A 12,825-nucleotide genomic window follows, 5' to 3' on the forward strand; every position below is an offset into this window, starting at 1 on the left:
TTGCAGACAGTCCTTCTCTCCCCAGAGGAGGTTTATTCCATGTTACATCCTCTCCCTTCTTTCCTCCGCCCACGGACGCCAGATGGGAGCAGAACGGCCAGAACCACGTGGCCCCAGGAAAGCTGACTGTCCCGAAGGCATTATTGGCACAAAGGGGAAAGAATTGGCCAGGTCTCCCCAAGCTTCTGGGCTGGTTTGAAGATAAAGACAAAGATCCCCAGAGATGTACATGGGGATGGGGAAGAATAGCCATCACCTTGTTTATATTAATGCCTCATCTCACTCCACAAAGGATGTGTGGCCATTACATAAACACATGCCCGACAAGATACAATGAGTGTCTGAGGAAATCCGAAGGAAAGGAGTATAGACAGGGTCACTGCATCAAGGGTTAGACACCATGTGCCACTCAGAGCTTCCTAGCAGCCAAAGCAAAAAGGAGAAGCCCAGAGAATAAACCACAAATCAGACCCCAAACCTGGAATAGCTGGACTTCAACCCAGGCCATCAGCATCTCCATCCCAGAAGCCCACTTGCTAAGTCACTTCAGTTGTGTCTGATTCTTTATGACCCATAGACTACAGTCCACCAGGCTTTTCTGTCCATGGGATTTCCCAGGCAAGAATACTGGAGCGAGTTGACATTTCCTTCTCCAGGAGATCTTCCCAACCCAAGGATCAAACCCATGTCTCCTGCATAGGCAGGTGGATTTCAATGCTAAGAAACATACAGTGCAGTGGTGATTCGGGAAGTTTGCAAAGAGCCTTGAAGATGAGGAGCACAATGGCTGCCATTGGAAGTTGAGAACAACCAGTTGAGAAGATCATTGAAGCTGATCCTCTTCCAACTACACAAGAAGTTGCCAAAAAACACATCAACCATTCTAACAGAAGCCCATACAAGCCTTCGAACTGGTGTTCTCTGTGAACCCCGACAGTGAAACTCTGCCCATATCACTTTCCTGCGTACTCCCCGTGACCTCTCTTCTCATTTAGGACAAAACTACCAAGCCTGCAAAGGGCTCTGAGGTCTGCTCCTGCTCACGCCCACCTCACTCCTGCCCACTGGCCCCCCTGTCCCATTTCATCATCAGCATCCTATGCATTAGTATCCCTGGCACTTATAGAAACCAGAATGTCACAGGTGTTAGGATGCAGGTGCTGGAACCAGGCACTGGGGCTCACTCATTCAGCTCTGTCACTCACCCCCTGGGGCTGAGGGGCTCACACCACCCTCCTTCTCCCCTCTGCATCCTCACCTTTGCCATGGCCTTGCTGGAGGAACAGGGAACAGGGGACTTCCCAAGTCCTCGTCTGCTTTGCTTGAACCCATGAGGGGCAGGCAGAAGGACAGTGCAGCCCCTCCCTCATCGCCCCCTCCCCTCTCCCTCTGCCATCACCACCATCAGTTTTAATCCATGGTCTCCTTGCTCCCCCCACCTCACCTCTGCCCCCTAGTGGCTGGAGCAGGTACTGTGGTTCCCACCTCACTTCGACACACCTGGGTCCTCACAGTACAGTCTGGGACACAGGCAGCCTGTGGCCACTGAGCAGACTTCACTCCACACTCCTCTTGAGAGAACTCACTCATTCATTTATTCAACAAAAACCTACTGACACCAGGCATGTATCAGGAACTGCACCAGGAGGAGGAGGTACAGAAGTGAACAGAAAGGATCCCTACCTTCGTGGGGCTTCTATCCCCACAAAGGTCTATCTTCTGCAAGATGGACAACAGGTGTGGCTATTCAGAAACCAGCCCTGTTCACCACCTTGTTCCCTGATGCCTTCCTCTCCTGATTTTTCCCCATCACATTTATCACCTGGTGTATGGGCTTTCCTGATGACCCAGCTGGTAAAGAATCCTGCAATACAGGAGATAAAGGAGGCGCGGGTTTGATCCCTGGGTTGGGACTATACCCTGGGGAGGGCATGGAAACCCATTCCAGTATTTTTGACTAGAGAATTCCATGGACAGAGGAGTCTGGCAGGCTACAGTCCATGGGGTTGCAAAGGGTCAGACACGACCGAGTGACTAAGCACACACACACGTGTGTGTGTATGTGCCTGCATGCACACAGACACACACACACCCCTGCACAATTACCTGTTTGCCTGCTGCTCATAGTCACCTCCCTAATTGGAAGGCAGGGTCTGCTTTGACATCTGGTTTGCAGCCAAACCCCTGGTGTCCAGAATACATGAGGCAAGAACCCACGTGCTGAAGGCAATCTTTCCAGACGCAAGGATGGATTGACAGAACCCAGCACTTTCTCAGGGAGCTGGGAGAACATGTGGGTGACTGTAAACAGCCGGTTATGAAAGGCTGCTCTGAGCGGGGCTATTGGAGCAAAAGCCTGGATGAGGGAGCCAGCAGTGTAGACAGGAATGGAGCAGGGAAGAGGGTCCCAGGCAGAGGAGGAATGAGCTCAAGGGCTTGGAGGAAGAGCACAGTAGGGGAGGGCTGTGGATGAGCTGGGGAGGCAGGCAGAGGCTTGAACTTGATTCAAAACCCAGCAGGAGCCTCCGGGGTTCTTCAGCTCAAACAACTGGATTTGTTCATTTATCAAATATCCAATGTGTGTGACCAGGAAGACACCTTAGTCTGAGTGACTCCCTGAGGTTGTGGGGGTGGTGGGGGATTTCCTGCTGTCATGGGAGGAGTAAAGACCCCTGCGCCCTGGTGGGGACCCCCTCCAGAGGTCTGAAGGCTGTGCCTCCACCTCCCTCTCTCCCTGCCTGCCCCTAGGTGAGGGCTAGACCAGGTGAGGGCTGTGACTTACAATCCAAGGTCAGAAACTTCAGAAGAGATGCGCAGTCAGCGAAGGAACCGCTTACAAGCCACCCGAGGGCATGAATCTGTCACTGATGGTGTGACTGGAGGTCCGAGTGAGCAAAAGTGGGGTGGTCCTCCTGGGCACTGCATGGCCCACTCACACTGGCAGGTGGGAGTGAATGTGGGCAAGTGTGTATCTAGGAGAGAGGGTGTGTATATGTGTGAGCCTTTATGGGTGTGCACATGTGAACCCGTACACATGTGTCACACAGAGAAGAGAGGCTGGGGGGACTGCCACCCCTCTCTCCAGCCCATTAATTTGCTCAGCATCCCTGGAGTTGCTGGGGAGCCTCCTTCCCACATCAGAGAGGATTCCTGGAGGTGCAGACACATTAGTAGACTCTGAATAGTGCAGTGGCACTCAGTTCCAGGGGCACCTCTGCCACCTGTGAGGCATTAGCAGTTAATTAATGAAAACTGTTTTCCCCACATCTGCTGAGCAAGTACAGCTTGCAGCCACAGGGCAGGCGGGAGCACCTCACAGGCTCCCACATGATGGATGGGGTGGGCGCCCTGCCCTGGAGCTGAAGGGGCCGGCCCCAGCCCCTCCCTTCTCTGGTCCCTTGGACCAGCGGGTCCACAACATTTTTGGCACCAGGGACCGGTTTCATGGAAGACAACTTTCGCATGGACCAGTGTAGGGGTGCAGAAGACAGTTTCAGGGTGATTCAAGCACATCACATTTATTGAGTTTGTTGAACAGGAGGCAGAGCTCAGGCAGTAATGTGAGTGATGGGGAGCAGCTGTAAATAAAGATGAAGCTTCTCTCATTCACCTGCCACTCACCTCCTGCTGTGAGGCCCACTTCCTAACAGGCTGCAGAGCGGTAAGGGTCTGTGGCTCCCAGGTTGGCGACCCCTGCCTTAGACAACTCCAATCCTCTCCCGGTTCCCTCTGAGGCTCACAGCAAGGGAGACACCTGTCCCCCGGGACTCAATGCCCATCCACCCCCATTGATAGATCCCACAAAGCTACAAGTCAGGCACTGCTAGAACAAGGCAGTGAAGGATACCAATGCCACGGCCAAGGAGGTCACTGAGCTTATGGGCTAATTTCCATGTCTGTCTCAGGGCCAGCTCCTTTATTCCTAATACTCCCTTCCATCCTAGCTCTGATCACAGTCAGATCTCATCTTGGGATGTGCTGTTTATTGTTATCATCTATCTTTCCCATCAGAACAAATATAAGCTTTATGAGAATAGGAACTGTGGCCATCTTGTTCATCACGGGTCCCTGGCATCTTCACAGGCAACTGGCACCCAGGAGGCATTCAAATAAACACCTGCTTGATCTGTGAATCTGGGAAGCAGAGCTGCCAGGGCTGGAGCCCCCATCCTCCTAACTCCAAAGTCCTCCTCTTAGTGACATCAGGCATTTCGGCTTCCTTGTCTTCTATCCACTGACCTGTCCCTGTCTCCTTCTGCTTCCCCAGGTCACCTTCCCCAAAACACACTGGGAGGGAAGCCCCCCTCACTGATTACCAGGTGCCGTGTGCTGAGCTACGGGCCTCACAGGGGAAACAGGCCCCATCTGTATCAGACAATACTGAAACACAACCTTTTGCTTGTTTCACTCATTCATTCATGAATTCATTCATCAAGCATCAGCTGAGGCCTGCTGTGTGCCAGGGCTGCTCTGAGTTTGAGACAGAGCTGTAAACACAACTGATACACTGTCTTGCTCTGCATGAAGCTCACCTGCTTACGGAGGAGGAAGAGAAGCAAGAAACAGTGACTCCAGAGCGTGAAATGAGCTATGAAAGAAGCAAACAGGAAGTGGGGATGTGGGTCAGCAGTGTGGCCTCTGTTTCTTCAGTGAGTCCTTGCCTTCCCCGAAGAATCCGCCTGGCAATATGTAGTGCCCACGTTATGTAAACAAAGCACTGTGCCAGGTGTGAGGTGAAATAAAGAGATGCCGGACACTCCCCTGCCCTGATGGACTCACTGACTATGGGGGAAATCAAGATGCACTGAATCACCAGGGAGAACCAAGACGGAGAATTATAACTTCAGAGGAAGCAACTCTTCCTGCCTGGGCTGGGAAAACTCTGAGAAGGCTACCAGGGGTGGGGGTGACACTGGAGCTGGGCCTTGGAGGTTAACTAGGAGCTGAATAAAAGGTGCACACCCATAAAAGCATGATCGCAGGTGGTGTCTGGTGCATAACAAAGAACACGGGGGAGTAAGATTTGACGCCTCCAGTCTCTGAGGCTCAGATGCCCTATAAAATCTCCACATATAAAACTGGGATCCACACAGAGATTCCATCTGTCTATGGTGCCAACTCATGACCAACATACACCCACAAATACACAGACATAAAATTATCATCATTATCATCACCACTGACTATCAATAATAGGAAAAGATAATCTCAAAGTAAGAAAAAAATCTTTCTTATTGCTATATCAATAAATACATGGATAAATGAAAAAAATAGCAAGTGTTGTCCTTATTGTTTTTAAGTTGCTGGCATGGGTCTGAGTATGTGAATCTGAAAACCCTTAGGCTGGCGCTCTCCATTTCTGGATGGAGAGGATGGAGGTTCAGCCAAGAAGAGCCGTGTGTGGCCACGATGGCGCCTTGAGAGCATGAGAACCACGTAGGGATCTGGTTCGAGACCAGCCACATGGAACGGCTGCAGAGAACATCAGTGTGGGCAGCAGCTTCAGGGAACAAGGCTGAAGGCCAGGAGGCCCGCTGAGAGAGGCCAGGCAGGGTGAGGGCCGTGGGACAGCAGGGAAGAGCAGGGTGGTCCAGGGACGTCATTGCAGCCGAGTCTTCACCAGATCTTGGTGAGAAAACAAGGGGCCAGGAACACAGGCAGAAGACTCCAGAAAACCAAGGTTTGTTTTGTCGTCACTGTCATCAGCAACAGCAGCATCTGTTGGGCACCTGCTGCGTGACAAGCTGTGTTCTGAGCACCTGACATGGATCCGCTCATTCCGTTCCCGTCAAGACCTGAGAAGGCAGGTCGCTATCTTCATCACTCACATTAGAGTAAAGAAAATGGAAGCAGGGATGAAACAACTTTCCCAGGTCACGCGGCTAAAGTGATAGAGTGGGCTTGGAAATCAGGACACCTGCTCTGAAAGCCCTCGTCCTAACCCCAATGTCAGACGCCATGGAGCAGATGATAACAGCGCTGTTACCTGGGATACGGGATGAAGGAGGAGAAGCAGATATGGAGCAGAGAGCATCATTAAAGCAATGTACACGAAAATCATGGCATTTAGGGTGTAAAGACCAATAACTTGTGCCCAGTCTGCAAGAGATGTGGCTTTATGGCTGCTGTCTATTAAGAAAGTGCTGGGTGCTTTCATAGACACACCATCTGGATGGCTCCGAAGGTCCAAAGCCAAATTCACGAAATGGATTTGAAGTTGCCCAATACAGAACTAGTCTTGGTTTGACCTTCTCCTGTCCTCCTGGAAAGTTCTGGAGTATCAGTCCAAGAGCAGGATATGTTAGGGGGGTACTGATAAACCCAAGAAGAACTGGGCCACATGTGGACAGCTTCCAGGGAGCAGTGAGACCACATCCCCAGGGTCACGCTGCTCAGAATGCAGGAAGAAGCTGGTTGCTGAGTGGGGCAGGGGAGCAGGGATTAGGAAGAAGAATGAATTTACTTAAAGCGGGGGTGGGGTGGGAGGGGGAAGAATTCCTGAAGGCCTGTGGCTCTATGCCCAGCAACTCTGCAGACATCTCTCTACAGTTCTCCAAGTATATCCATCAGAACCTGTGAACAGTGACAGCCCCCTGCGATGGAAAAACTGCCGCCTTCCAGCTGGGAGGGAACAGGGACCCCCACAGCAGGTGCCCAGCACAGCAGCGGGTGCAGGAGTAAATGAATGAAGAAGAGAATGAATGAATGAGAAATGGATCCTGGAATACAAAAACTGAAATGGAATCAGAATGCAGGTCAACGGTACTTAACAAAGACCTGAGCACCTCTGTGCCCCTTTATGAGGGCAGATAATTATTCCTGAGCAACTTCCTGGCCGCATGCTGGCCCATCATTTTTCCTGGCTGCCACCTAAGCAGACGGCACCTCCTTTCTCTCCCTCCCTCATTAGTCGAGGTGCTAAGGAACATACAGAAGGAAACACAAGGCCCTGGCTGAGCTTAGAGTGAATAACCGGTCTCTGGAATACTGAGAATTAAACAAATGCTTCATCATAGAAGAACATGTCTTGGCATGCTCAAAGGAAGGCCACCAAACCCTTCTGGGTGTTCAGTCCAAAGAAACAACCCCGGGAGGTGGGGACATCTTCCGCTCCATTTTACATTTAGGAAGCAGAGGCTACGAGAGGCCCGTGTGGAAAGTCACATAGCTGGGAAGTGGTAGGTCTGGCACTGGATGCCAGGTTCTCTGACCCAAAGCTCCCCATCTGGGCATGACACTGTGTTGCCCAAAGAGTCTCCCATGGAGCCCTAGCAGTGGCAATGCTTTGTGAATGAAGACACTTGAGAAAACACTGTCTACACGGAAAGTCTTGCCTGAAGAGCCCCACCACATACCATTGTAGGAAAGGCTCTGAGAAGTCCTGCAATAAACAGTCTCATTCAACCACTTGGCCAGCTTCTCCCAAACAGAAGGACCGGCCAATCCCTATTTGCACTTGCTGCCCAGACAGTGACAACCACACAAACCATCAAATGGAGCTTGAGCAATAAACCTGAGATTAAGCCCCTTGAATATATTCTGCACTAATGACAATTTATTTAGGGAATTTAAAAGTCTTTTCCCCAATATCTGTTTCCAAAGGTAATGGGATTCACTAAAGTCTTAGCAGAGGTGTCTCTAAATTTCCCAAGTCTCTAAGCCTCTTCCAGTTATCTCAGGCCCCCTGCACAGCAATGATGCTGAAATTAATTCTAGATAAATGGGCATCATTCATGCCTCTGACACCAGTGGAAAAATCAAGACCTTATTAAAGTGGCTTCTTTTTTCCCTCATATGCATCGTGGAAAAAACAGCACATCTAGCTAGAAAGCCCATCTGTTTAGCATCAACTCCATAATTCTGCCAATGGTGGCGGGTGTCTGCCAGACATATGGCCAATTCTCCAAGTGAAATCAGCTCAAATCTGTAAATCAAGTGGATCCAAAAAGGCTCCACAGAGCTTAGAACCAGGAGTTGAAACATGAAGAGGACAGGGTCACGCAAGGGAAAAGGTGGGATCTAGAAAATCAGCTTTGTTGTCATTGGGCTTTTTCTGCACATGAGTAAACACTCATAAAAATGATTCTTCAAGAAGCCCAGAGACTTTGCAAAGCCTAAAAGCTGGTTTTAGAGGCGTCCTCTTAAAGATCCTATTTTACAGAATGGAGACAAACGAGTGTTTCAGAGAGAAGACATAAACAGTGAAATAAGACATCAGGAGAGTTTAGCATCGCAGGATAAATTTAGACAAAAAACATCACCCAACATCTTCAAAGCCCAAGTTCCAACTCTGACTTTCCAAACCTCAAATGCAAGTTGAAATTCTTAAATAATGTCAGTCAATGCTTAAGGATATACAAATGTTAATTTTAAAATATGCATACTTTAGCATTTTTCACAGGAACTAAACAAGTTATAAATTCTGGGAAGATTCTGAACCAACAGATATGTATTTAGATAGTGTATCCCAGACCCAATTTTGCTTAGGTCAAGGATGAGCAAATGTGTTCTGAAAAAGGCCAGATACTAAGTATCTTAGGCTCTGAGGGCCGAACAACCTGTTAGGATAACTCAACTCTTCTGCTGTAGCATGAAAACATCAGTGCTATGCTATGCTAAGTCACTTCAGTCGTTTCCGACTCTGTGCGACCCCATAGACGGCAGCCCACCAGGCTCCCCTGTCCCTGGGATTCTCCAGGCAAGAACACTGGAGTGGGCTGCCATTTCCTTCTCCAATGCATGAAAGTGAAAAGTGAAAGTGAAGTCGCTCAGTCGTGTTCGACTCTTAGCAACCCCATGGATTGCAGCCTAACAGGCTCCTCTGTCCATGGGATTTTCCAAGCAAGAGTACTGGAGTGGGGTGCCATTGCCTTCTCCGGAAAACATCAGTAGATGTTTGTAAATTAATAGGTGTGGCTATATTTAAATAAAACTTTATTTGCAAAAGCTGGTGACAGGAGGATTTGGTCCATGGGCTGTCGCTTGCCAACTGCTGCCTTAAACGGTCCCTTTGGAAATGTCTTCAGGGGAAAAGTACTACAGGACACTCCTGTAGTAAAAGAAAAAGAGAGAAAAGGAACATTTTCCAATCTGAGCCTTTACTTTCTAGCCCACTCCAAACCTCCAGGCTCCAGGCCAGCATCACTCTGCCCACCTAACTCTGCAGCCTCCTCCCTGGTTCCCAGGCATCCACTAACCCTGCTCCCCTAAGCAAACAGGGCTTTGCATCACTTCCCTGCTTAATGTCATAGCGGCTTCTAGAATGAAATACACAACCTCAGCTATGATCCCAGAGTCCTGGCCTCTGCTTATTTCACACCATGCCATGCCCCACTGTGCTCTACTTCTGTCTCTTTCTGCTCCTCCCACCACAGGGCTGCCTCCCAGGCCAATCACTCTAACAGTAACACTTTTCCCTGAAAAACTCCTACTCATTCCATATGGCCCCACTGTCTATGCTCACCTGTTAGGTTTCCTGTTATTTTTTCTACCACAATCTTCAACACAATTTATAACTAGCTATTGATTTCATGTTCATTAGTTTAATGTCCATCTTGGCTATTTAACCATGAGAGCATGTAAATGAATCCAAGCTTGTACTGTTCTCTGCACCAAAGGCCCGTAAATCAAGAGACGAGTTGTTGGAGTAAGGAACAGCGACTTATTCAGAAAGCTGGCAAACCGAGAAGATGGTGGCTCGTGTGCCAAAGAGCCACCTTGCCCAGGTTGGACTTCAGGCTTCTTTTGTGTGTGTGTGTGTGTAATAAAGTTTTATTAAAGTATAAAGGAGACAGAAAAAGCTTCTGACATAGGCATCAGAAGGGGGCAGAAAGAGTACCCTTCAGGCTTCTTTTTATACTTAAAGGGGAGGGAGTAAAGTCAAGCATTTTCTGGTTCCCATCAGTCTCTGGAGGGAAATGTACTAATTTCTTCCTTCCTGCAGTCACTCATAGGTAGGTCTAGTCAGGAGGTTTCCTGGGAGCAAAAGGCATTTAGCCTAATGCTCATTATCTGGGAGGCAGGGTTTCCAGAGATGGGCCATTATACATCATTTTAAGCTTATAGGCAGCATCCCCTTAGTGATGAACTTGTAACAGAATACAAAGATTCTTCCCTATTACAAGCAGAGACGAAATGTGTCCTGTATAATTGCCTCCCTATGTCCCAAACAGTCCAGGTGGGTTCAGCAGGTACTTGAGAGAAGCTGAAGATTTCTTTTTTCTGTGCTCAAGTTCACAGCCCTTGCCCATGGGGACCTGTCCAGGAACATCTGAAGGCTATAATCCTACCACAATGAGGCGTGGTTCTCAGGATTTACCAAGTAGAGTTCCCTGGCAAATCTGATGAGGTTTCCTGCTATACTGTTAATATGTTTCTGCAGCTACTCACCGACAACTTTTACCCAAGAGCCAACAGTGTGATGCTTGAACACCTACAAGTGTCTAAATGTCACCATGGCCCCTGCTTCTCCCCAGGGCCTGGTGACTGTCATGGAAGCACCAGAACGAGAGGGAGACAATAGACAAGCTCGTAGCCATACCACGCACGCTTCCTGGGAACAAGCATCAGCTGGTGATGGGCCAGTCCTGGAAACCTGCCCCTGCAGGTGACATCTGTCTGCCCAGACCATCCCTAAGGGCTTCCTGCTGCTGTTGGACGACAGCCCCCTCTGGCACCCCCAGCAAGGGCTAGCCCCGGTAGCCCCATTCGCAGCCACCATTCCCGGACATTCTGGGCCACCAGAGAGTCACCCTGGGTAGGGGCTGCAGCCAGTTCTGTCCACTCCCCACCACACACGCACTGGATGGACCCACTCACACTACAATCCGCTTTCCTGAGCATCTCCACCATACCTGAGACCCAGCCCCTGCCCATCCAGTCCCAGGGGCTAGAGGTGAGGGAGGGGACAGTCATGTAAATAGACAATTAGGACAGTGGGCTTTACCACTCCACCCTCCCCTGCCACCCACCCCAGTCCTGGTCAACCCCATCCCTCCCAGGTTCCCGCAATGTCCTCCATGGGTCATGTCCCCTGGTGCCCACTTCTCCCTGCCTGAACCCCTCCCATGGCTTCCATTTGCGACTGGAATAAAATCCCACATGGTTCCTCACGCCCCATGACCCCTCCCCTCACCACTAGCTCTGGCCCTGGGGGTCATCAGCTTCCCCTCGCTCCTTCCCACCCACAGGGGTCCGTGCTTGGTGGACCTTGAAGGACCCCTCTCCCTTCTACCTTTGCAAAGAGCTGCCTCCTTCTGATCTCCTGGGTCTTGGTACCACGGTTTCCTCCACGGGAGGTGCATTGAGCCTTGGCAAGACCAAGCCCAGGCCCAGCACACCTTACCCCAGCAGGACACACTCCCCCCGACTCCCAAGATGAGCTGATCTCCCAGCCTCTGCCCACTGGGGAGATGCAGGCCTGGCTACAGGGGGCTCCTGAGATACGCCGGAAGCAATCAGTGAACAGACTGATGATGGACGAGGCACTCTGACCGAGAGTGAGACAGGACTCTGTGGGCAGAAAAAGGACAGGTCTCTGGACTCAGGGAAGATTTCCTGGGAGACTGAGGACACCTGAAGTAAGCTTTGAAGCATCAGTAGGAGTTCAGTGAGCTCTAATAAATACGGGGGAAAAAAAGTAATATTCCATCATATGAATAGAGTTTTGTTTCTTCATTCATCCCCTGATGGCCATTTGGGTGGTTTCCACCTTGAGGTGGTTATGAATAGTGATGCTATGAGTATTCATGTACAAGTTTTGTTTGAACAACTATTTTCAATTCTTTTAGATATATACCTAGGAATGGAATCGCTGGATCCTACGGGCTTCCCTGGTGACTCAGACAATAAAGAATCCACCTGCCAACGCAGGAGACATAAGAGACAGAGACACGGGTTCGATCCCTGGATTGGCAAGATTCCCTGGAGGCGGGCATGGCAACCCACTCCAGTATTCTTGCCTGGAGAATCCCGTGGACAGAGGCGCCTGGTGGGCTACAGTCCATAGGATCACAGAGAGTCGGACACGACTGAAGGACTTAGCATGCAGCAGCACACAGCAGCTTTAAGCATCACTTTTTAAAAAATCTGAAGGCCAGTTGGTTTACAATGTTGTTAGTTTCAGGTGTACACCGAGGTGATTCAGTGATATCCTTTACTGTCGTTTAGTCACTGAGTGGTGTCCAGCTCTTTTGCACATCCATGAACTATAGCTCACCATGGAGAGGCTCCTCTGTCCATGGAATTCTCCAGGCAAGAATACTGGAGTGGGTTGCCATTTCCTTCTCCAGGGGATCTTCCCAACCCAGGGATCGAACCCTCATCTCCTGTACTACAGACGGATTCTTTACCACTGAGCTACCGGGGCTTCCCATATATCCTTTACAGGTTATTACAAAATACTGAATATAGTTCCTTGTGCTATACAGCAGGTCCTCATTGTTTATTTTATATTAAATGTTTATATTTAATTGTTTATTTATATTAAATATATCTAATCTATGAGTCTGCTAATCCCAAACTCCTACTTTACCCTCTGCCCACCCTACTTCCCTCTTTGGTACAGGTTCACTTTTTGAGGAAGTGCCAGCCTGTGCTTCACGGGGGCTGCACTGTTTACATCTCCAGCAGAAATGAAACACTGACACACACTACGACACAGATGAACACGGGATACACAAAGCCAGTCACCAAAGACCACATAGCACCTGAGTCCATCGACATGAAATGCCCAGAAGTAAATCCACGGGGACAGAACATAAATAAATGCATGGCTGTCAGGGCTGAGGGTAGAAAGGAAGGGGCATGAAATGGGTCTGCTGCTGC

General features: G+C 49.7%; 1 protein-coding gene across 2 annotated transcripts in view; it reads right to left on the reverse strand.

Annotated features, from left to right (window-relative positions):
* Positions 1–12,825, reverse strand: part of PHACTR3 (phosphatase and actin regulator 3) — a 205,944-nt gene that overhangs the window by 89,048 nt on the left and 104,071 nt on the right. The window lies entirely within an intron of this gene.

Source organism: Bos mutus, chromosome 13 (assembly GCF_027580195.1).
Source record: "Bos mutus isolate GX-2022 chromosome 13, NWIPB_WYAK_1.1, whole genome shotgun sequence".
In the NCBI taxonomy this organism is placed as follows: Eukaryota; Metazoa; Chordata; class Mammalia; order Artiodactyla; family Bovidae; genus Bos; species Bos mutus.